Source organism: Pempheris klunzingeri, chromosome 9 (genome assembly GCF_042242105.1).
Source record: "Pempheris klunzingeri isolate RE-2024b chromosome 9, fPemKlu1.hap1, whole genome shotgun sequence".
In the NCBI taxonomy this organism is placed as follows: domain Eukaryota; kingdom Metazoa; phylum Chordata; class Actinopteri; order Acropomatiformes; family Pempheridae; genus Pempheris; species Pempheris klunzingeri.
In genome coordinates, this window is record NC_092020.1 from 8,920,433 (window position 1) to 8,929,549 (window position 9,117).

The window sequence follows — 9,117 nt, forward strand, 5'->3', positions numbered from 1 at the left end:
AATTCCCCAAACAAATGGGAGGATTTGAAGAGAGGCGGATGGTGAAATGGAGAGAGTGACGCCTCTATTTCTATTTCCGGTGAGTCGGGGGATAATTGTGATAGCAAGTTTCAAAGTCACTCACTTCACAAAGGCAAAGCGGATTATAGGAGCCAGAACTTTTTTATGTTACAGCTCTCCTCTTTAGCAGATTTCGTCGCACAAAAAAAAGAATATCATCACAGTGAATTGGTGCAGGAATTCCCCACTGATCAGTGAGAGTGGAAATAAAACCGCAGGCAAGTGTGGATGGTCTGCGTGAAGGTTGATTATGGGTCCCGCAGACGTGGATGAATGAATGATGGGCTTTGATGGGCCCAGAAAGAAAGGCAGGAAACTTCTAGAGCAAACTATGCTACGCTGCCATTCTGGGTTTTGTAAGGAACGTGAAAACGTATTTTGTCAATCTATCTACTTTAAGCAATGGGTTTTGTGTCATATCATGCTCGTCGTATTTTGTCTGTGGTTGTTGCGTTATTTTGAAGTAGGCTTAATTCTGCTGGGAATGCCTATGCACAAATCAAGATATCTTTTTTTTTCTTCTTTTTAATCTGTATTATTATTTGTTGTGTTTGACGTTGATTGCAGCATATTTAGTTATATTCTATCACGATACATTCCTTAATTTGGTGGTAACTTCTGTTGTGCTCAGTACTCTGGGGCACCAATAATTGTTGGGGTTTGCACCATTTCTGGGTCAATTTGGCTATCAGAAATAATGAATAACTATCAAAGATAATTAATAATTATATAAATTAATGGGGCTTTGTGTAAAGTCCACCTCGATTGGGGCACCACTTTGATAATGAGGAAAAAGATAGCCAATTTAATTGATTCAGTCTCATAAAATGACTAATTTATCAATTTGGTATTATGATTAATAATTAACTTAATAACTTAAAACAAAATTCCCATATTGACAGGTAGTTGAAGGATTTCAGAGTTCTTGACAGAGTAGAGGTTGGCAGTATTCACTCTTTTGCAACATTAAAGACAGCATGTGGATTAAAGCATTTATTAGAACATAACAAAATCATACATTCAAACTAAGTGTGACTAACTATCAAACAATAGGGAGAGTATGTGTGCATTTGTGTGTGAGGGGGTGTGTACATGTGAATAGACAAAGGAATGTAACATGAAGGGCTACAAAAGGTGGGAGAATGGTGACTCCCTCCAAACAGTAAACTACATCACATCACAATAATCAAACTCAATGATCATTACAGCAAATCAAAACCATTACATGTATACAGTAATGCTCTCTATGTCCAGTTAGACTTTGTTCCCAGTCCTCAGAAGGGAAGAAGAAGGTCCTTCAGTGTGCTGCTTTCTCAGCCTGTTGATGAACCAGGCTGGAAGATGGTTGTGGTTCTTTGTCCTTGCTGTCCTGGTTGCAGGCTGCAGGAATCCGGTCGCTCCTTTGTTCCTTGCTAGTTAGCAGCTCAGTGCTAACTTGCTGGTGTGCTCCTGTTGCTGGCAGACTTTGGGTCATACCTGCTGGCTCTGAGGAACTTGGTTCAGGCAGGGCTTCACTGCCATGAAAAAGGTGGTCTGCTTGGTACAGGCCACACTGAGGCTGGAGCTGGAGGAGAAAGCTGCAGGCCTGTAACTGGACTCTCAGGGGTCCTGATAAGATGAGGTGCAGCACTGATCTGGTCTCCAGCAGAGCCCAAGGTGAAACAGAGCTGGACCCTCAGAGGTCCAGAGGAGAACTGGGAGAGAGAGAGAGCAGTGGGGGAGCTCTGGTTTTGTTGACCTGAGGTTGTAGGGTCATGTGTCACACATTGGCCAATGGTGGCTGTAAAGCTGGGTCTATGGGGTGCGTTCAGCACCAACGTGTGAAAACTTAAGGACTCTGTGAGTTCAGATGGGGAGCCCTTTGTTCAAAAGACAGAGAAACATGTAGTCTCCACCATTTTCTCCCCATAATAGTCACTGACATGCCAAAAAAAGAAAAAAAAAATTGCAGTGAACCACCATGGTAATAATCTTTTTATTCATTTTGCACAGGCATATGTTCAGTTTAGCCCTGATGAACAGCTTCTTGCTTTGCTGCCTATTGTTAGTTTCCCGTTTCAGGCCCATTGACAGTTTTACGTCAAGTGTTGGATCAAAACTATCTGCTGTCTACACCAAAGCATAGACAAGCCACCCAACTATGCCATATAAACCATCTGAAACCCTATCACGCTTGTAAGTCACCTCGGTGTTCACCTAGTGGTGGGGAGGGTAAAGAGTCTGTTAACTCAGTTCCAGTGGCTGCTATGGTGAGGAATTCTTTGAACTCTTTCCCCGTACAGGAGGATGATGGGGTTACTTCACCTGATGAGAGCTTGTTGCGAGGTCTGTTAAAGAACTCTGAAACTTTGCGCAATTTGGAGTCTCTGTTTGGGCATCTGTCCAATTGGCGCCATTGGCGATGCACCGCCATTTCACCAGCATTTTTACCGTGTGTCTGAGGAAAAGCATAAAATGTTGGACTCTGAGATACAGTACATACTTGAGAATGGCATTGCAGAACCCTTGTCCACTAGCTGGGTGTCGCCTTGTTTGCTAGTAGAAAAGTCTGATTAAAGTCCCATCGAAAGGTAAACAGTCACCAAACCGGATGCTTACCCACTGCATTGAAGATTGTGTTGATCGGGTTGGCTCAGCTCGGTTTGTTAGTAAATTTGATTTGCTGAATAGTTACTGGCAAGTATCCTTTGCGAAGAGAGGAAGGGAGATCTCAGCTGTCATACCACCTTTTGTTTTCCTTCTTACACAGTGATGAGTTTTGGGTTGTGTAATGCACCAGCCACATCCCAGTGCCTGGTGACCATGGTTGTGGCTGGGCTGGAGGGATGTGCAGTGTATTTTGGATGATGTGGTTGTCTACAGTAATACCTGGGAAGAACGCTTGGTTCGTGGTAAAAAGCTGTTTGACCGTCTGAAGGACGTCTGTCTGACAATTAATTTAGCAAAGTGTGAGTTTGCTATGGCCACCATCACATACCTGGATAAGGTAGTGGGGCAGGGGAATGTGCGGTGACAGCCATTGAGCAGTATCCCGTGCCCACAACTAAGAAGGAACTTCAGCTGTTTCTAGGTCTTGTGGGTTACTACTAGAACTTTTTGACTGTGGTAGCTCCTTTGATGGATTTGCTAAAGTGGAACGCAAAGTACATTTGGTCAGCTTCCTGCCAGCAGGAAAATGGTAAAGCTAATCTTCGTTCTCCTCCTGTTCTTGCAGCTCCATGCATGGACCGACCGTTCCAACTGTATGTTGATGCCAGTGATGTTGGTGTAGGTGCTGTCTTGTTTCAGTGTGATAGCAGTGTACCTGTGAGTTTTTACTGAAAAAATTCAACCGCTTTCAATTGAACTATTCAGTCATTGAAAAGAAAATTCTTGCACTTATTTGGGTGTTACAGCATTTTGATGCCTATTTCAATTCTGGTAGTGTCCCTCTGGTAGTCTATACGGACCACAATCCAATAACTTTTTTGCATTCTTTGCAGTGCTGATACTTGATTCTGTTCATACAGTCCTGTTGTTTGGATACTCGCCACATCAAAGGCTCTGAGAACATTGTGGCAGATGCGTTGTCCAGAGCTCCATGTTCTCAATTCGTGTACCGTACAGGTTGTATAATCTCTCCGCACTTCCTTCATCTCTTCCTGTTGCTCTTAAATGCTTCTCCAGATGCCGGAGTTGCTGAGTTTCAAGGTGGAGTTTTGATGGGGAAGTCTGCAGAACGGTCAGTATGGAAAATGTGCATACTTTGAAATAGTCAAGTGATAGTGTTGGGTTTTTCTTGTTGTTTTTAGCCTGTTTACATATGATCTGCTGGATCACAGCTATAATGTTTTATGATGTCTCTGCAGTTTTCTGTTGCTCGTCCCTTTTTTTTGTTCCAGGATCCAGAACAGAAGATCGTTATTAGCATCATGAGCCACACCTGCGCCCGGTGAGATGGCTCATACGAGCTCACCTTCCATCCAGCTGGCTCTCCTAGCTCTCTCTCTCTCTCACACACTCCCCATCGACTTGCATGTGCGGCTGGTGTTTTTGTTTCTTCACTGCACACATCCACACACCCCTACACACACAAACACACCCCTACACACACACACACACGACTGATTACGGAGTTTTCATGTTCTTTTTTTGTTTGCTCACATTTTTGTTAATAAACCGTGAACTGATCACTTGCAACCTCGTCTGGTCTGGACAGCTCTCGAGCCGGGGTGTGACAAAAGTAAGAGATTGTCAAAACATATCTCTCTCTCTCTCTATATATATATATATTTATATATCCACACACACACACACACACACACACACACACATATATATATATATAGATATATATACTTGAATATACTTGAAGAACCCTGAGAATAAATGAACTGCCTTGCCTTCCAATAGAAATATAGGGAATCAGTTTATTATAGGATGTGGCTTTATAGCTGAATAAAGTGACAATATAAACATTTTTCAGTTTTCCAATATGTTACAAGTTTAGGCAAAAGCACAAAGTGATCACATTTATGCTAACACACAAACTTAAACAATTCTTAATTCTTGGAATTTAACTACAGTCTTCTCGGATTTACTGATGTAAACAACAAAAGAAAAAAACACAGTCCTTCTCCCCCACTCCCTAACTTAAAAGAAAACACAGACCCACGCACACACACACACTCCACACACCTCCACACATGTTCTCCACCCTCCACATGTATTCCCTGCTGCCCCGACTTCCCCTGGTCTGGACTGGCTCCAGCCAACATGCCCCGAGGAGGGAGAGTGTGGGAGGGCAGGGGGGTTAGGGGAGCAGAGCCACCCATGAGGGAGGCTGCTTAGTGTCACTGTGATCACACACATACACATTTATACACACACATTAGTGATAAGGCAATGATAAGGGCTGACTTGTCTAAATGGTGTTGTCCAGCCAGGCCCTGCTGTGGACAGTCATGTGGCCTGAGGGGAGTGGGGACGGCAGCACAGATTGTGTTCACTTCAATGGCAGCAGTTATTTTGCTGTTTTTTATTTAATATTGTAGTTTAGTTTAGTTCAAATTGAATTAGTTTCCTCTGGGCTTTAGGGGACTTATTGTTTCATTCAGATAAGAGTTCAGAGGGTGTATATTCACAGATGATGTGCAAAAAGATGAACTAAAAAGAATTTTTGCTGTGGATTTCTTTCTTTGATTTTTTTTTTTTTGGATTTTGATTTTTTACTTTTTACTTTATTCTTAGTTGAAAGGATTATAGTTACAGTTATAAGATTTTCAGTTCAGTTAATATCTCTATCTTAACAAAAGTCACATCTATCACCAAATAACTGAAGACAAAGGGGATTGAGCCTGTGGCCCTGAAATCCCTTGCATTTGTAGTATTCTTTGGTGTTACGAACTGGGTTCCTCTAGTCCCAGGAAAAATCACAAGCAACAACGCTCAGGTGAAAGCAACGTAACGTAACGTAACATATACTGTGACCAAACAAACAAAAAAAGAACGATTACCACCGATGATAACATTTTAAAAACAAGTGCGAAACAGTCAGTAAGGAGACTGTGGCTCTCTGTTAGAGTGAGATCCATGTACACGCTAGTAGTTAATATTCATCACCATAGGTACTGCCAAAGAGAATGAAACAGACATCTTGTAGATTGCTGTTTTATGTACATTGTTTATATTTTCTAAACATTCTCACTAGAATTATCCAGATCAGCGATCAGAGACCAGCTGCATTTTTTGTTTTTTTTCCTGGCTAGCTGAATCTCCTCATCAAGCTCGATGATCTGATGAATCTGAAAACGATGAACTTTGGTTTGCTATATTTTCACTAGAATACCATGCTGTTTTGATTTTCATGTGATCTTTCTCCGTCTAGGGGTGGCTGAGATGCAACATGAATGAAACTCATCTTTCCCAAGTCCCAAGCAGCCACAGCGACGATCACTTAAAGTTAACCAGTGAGTTTTATTTACAATATACACAATACACACAGTACAAGACATTATACAATATATAATGTATAATGTTCAGAGAGGACAAAGGCTAGAATATCCTTAAGGGTCGTGGGGGGGGGGGGGAGAGGCGGGGTACATTACAAACTAAGCCCTCGGGGGGGGGTAACACTACACAGTTAGATGAGGGCCTGAGGCCGGTTGGGAGATGAGCAGGATGAGTCCATTGTTGTCTGTGCTCCACACTTCAAATAGAGGCCCATCCTCCTGGGAACCAATCACAGGTGAGTACCAGTGGCAGGCAGCTAATCATCTCCTCGATCCAGCTTAGACCTGTTTGCATACATAGACCCACTCACACTGACTATGCAGACAGACTCAGGGTTACAGCAGCCATTTGCCCGCAGGCATTACACCAAATGAAATTATAATTTTTCTCTCTGATTCACAATTAGGTTCAGGATAATTGCAATAAAAATAGGACTTCTCGTGCAGTTTATGTGGAAGGGATTATCTTCACAGCGGAGGATGTATCGATCATCAAAACAACATGAAGTCCAACACTGATTCAGAAGGCCTGCAGACACCAGGGACTGAGGTTAGCGTCCTGTCTGTCATTCATAGAATACCTGATCTCGTCATTTCACACTGACATAAAAGAGCTGTGTAGTTTGCCCAAAATCCCATTGATCGGAAAAGCAAACTTGTCAAACTCAAACCAAACACATTGGAAATGTCAATAGAGAAAATAGAATTATGAACTAATCGAATGTAAAGGGACCCTAGTTCTCATCAGTACAGTTTTTCTGCATCATTCTGTCCAAAAACATGCAGGTCAGGTTAAACGGTTCCTCTAAATTGGTGTGAATGAATGAATTGTCTATCTCTATATGTTGGCCTGTGATTGACTGGCGACCAGTCTGGGGTGCACTCCATCTTTCACCCAATGTCAGGTAGGGTTGGCCCCAGCCCCCCACGACCCTTATGGATAAGCAGTAGAGACAATAGATGGATGGATGTTACAGAAATGTTAGGTCCTGTCAGTCCTGACTTTTCCTAACTGACTCAGATTCTATCCAAACATGAGACAGCACGTAAAAGTGCCAGAACATGCCAAGATACATGTCTGATGTATTTTCAGTGTCACAGTCACTACTGTGTAGTGCTATAATGATGTGTCCCCACAGCACCCTCTCATCCCTATCTCAGGCTTCTATCAGCTGTTACTCCCTCTCCCTGGTCTGTTTGTGTTAACAGACAATCTGATCAGTGTTATCCATCACAGAATGCCTCCCCTCACAGCTCAACATAAACACAGACTCTCCCATGCATACACACATGCAGGCATGCACAACAAGCACATCAGTACGCCCTCTCACACACACACACACACACACATAAATGGTTAACGTAGCAGACAAATTGCAGAGGTGATGTTGATTGTCACATTATTTCCTATTTGCCTTTTTCCCTTTAATTCAAACAAACTAAACATGGCCTTCAGGTTTGCCTGTTGTCATTAAGGTTAGCAGACGTTTAATCAGGAGAACTATCTTCATGCTCTCACTCTCTACGACTACTGAAACTCATTACCTTCTGCATAGGTGTTTCACATTAAAGAACTTTTTTCCTTGTACATTTCTACTGTTTGATGACTCTAAATGACTTTCTTATTGAAGCTCATTGGTTACATACATTTTACTTGATCATGCATACACATCAGGATACTGACATAGAAAACCAGATATATTTCTATCCTTCAAACGTACCATATGCTTCATAGTACTTAATGTAAACAAGTAGGACAAAGGCTGAGGGAATAAGGAGGTGACTAAAGTACTAAAGTATGAATAAATTACTGAGTACCTATTTAATACAGTGATATAATTACTGACCAACAAGACAAGACAAATGGACAGTTTAGATACTGAAATTAGAACAATGGTATCATTCTGTCATTTTAAAACTACGATATACTTGCTAAAGAAACAGCTTATTATGAAGTAATAAGTCTTTGAAAATGGAGTACTACTATTAACACAGAGTACATTATGGTTGCTGCTGGGGAACAAAACATTAGGCCGATCCTGGGAAGAAAGGTGTGCTCTCATAGCTACAGCTATAAATCTGTTGTTTATGTAAGGTTTATTATTAAAAATATTGTGAGAAGAATAGTGTGCTATCCATACATATAACAAATGACAATCAATCTTCTCAGTTTTCTTAAAAATAAGAAAACAGATGCATCAGGAAGTCTACCTGACAATGTAAGTAAGGGTATGCAGTCTGCAAAAAAAAGGTCCCTTTTTTGTGAAAATGCCACACATAGCATGCTATATGCTTCGCCTGCTAATTATTATGTACAGGGTAAAAGTGCACACTGTGTCGGGTCATTTTTTACTCCCAAAGTACTTGAAACTTAAACTTAAACTTAAATAATGAATAAAATCACAGTGAGTGAGCTCGAAACATAGAAATATTAAAATGACAAATCTTCATTATCATATAACAAAACGAATAACAATGATGACAAAATATAGTTGCGTTGGATATTTCAATGTATAAATTAGCTCATACAGGGAGTTCAGATGAATGATTTACTTACTACTAAACAACAACTTAGTAGTAAGTAAGTAACTATGACTCAACGACACAGCAAATAATCTAGCATTCATAATGGCTCAATTAAAAGTAAAAACGGAATTAAAGTGACTGCATCTGTGCGCAGCCCAGATTTGATATGCGCTTCAGAACCAAATGATACATGTCCAGAGCCAATGTTTAGTACCAGACATTGAATGGAAATGTTTTATGTCTTACTTTCTTGTAGGAACCAAGACATTTAAAAACACTAGCATTGGACATTAAAAATGTGGTCATGGAACATGATCTTTCAGAATCTTTTAATATCGTTGTTCTTCATGCACAGCTGGGCTGTATGAAAATTAAAGGAAAGTTGGTGGTGAGATGGTATCGATTGTCTCTTTGTGCTGAAGAGGCGGGGGGGTAGTCTGACATTTAGAGGACAGCAGAGGAGTGTGTGTTTTATTTTTTTTAATCTTTTTATTTAAACTTCCCTTGTGTTTTGAAAAATAACATCAAAAAGATATATTTT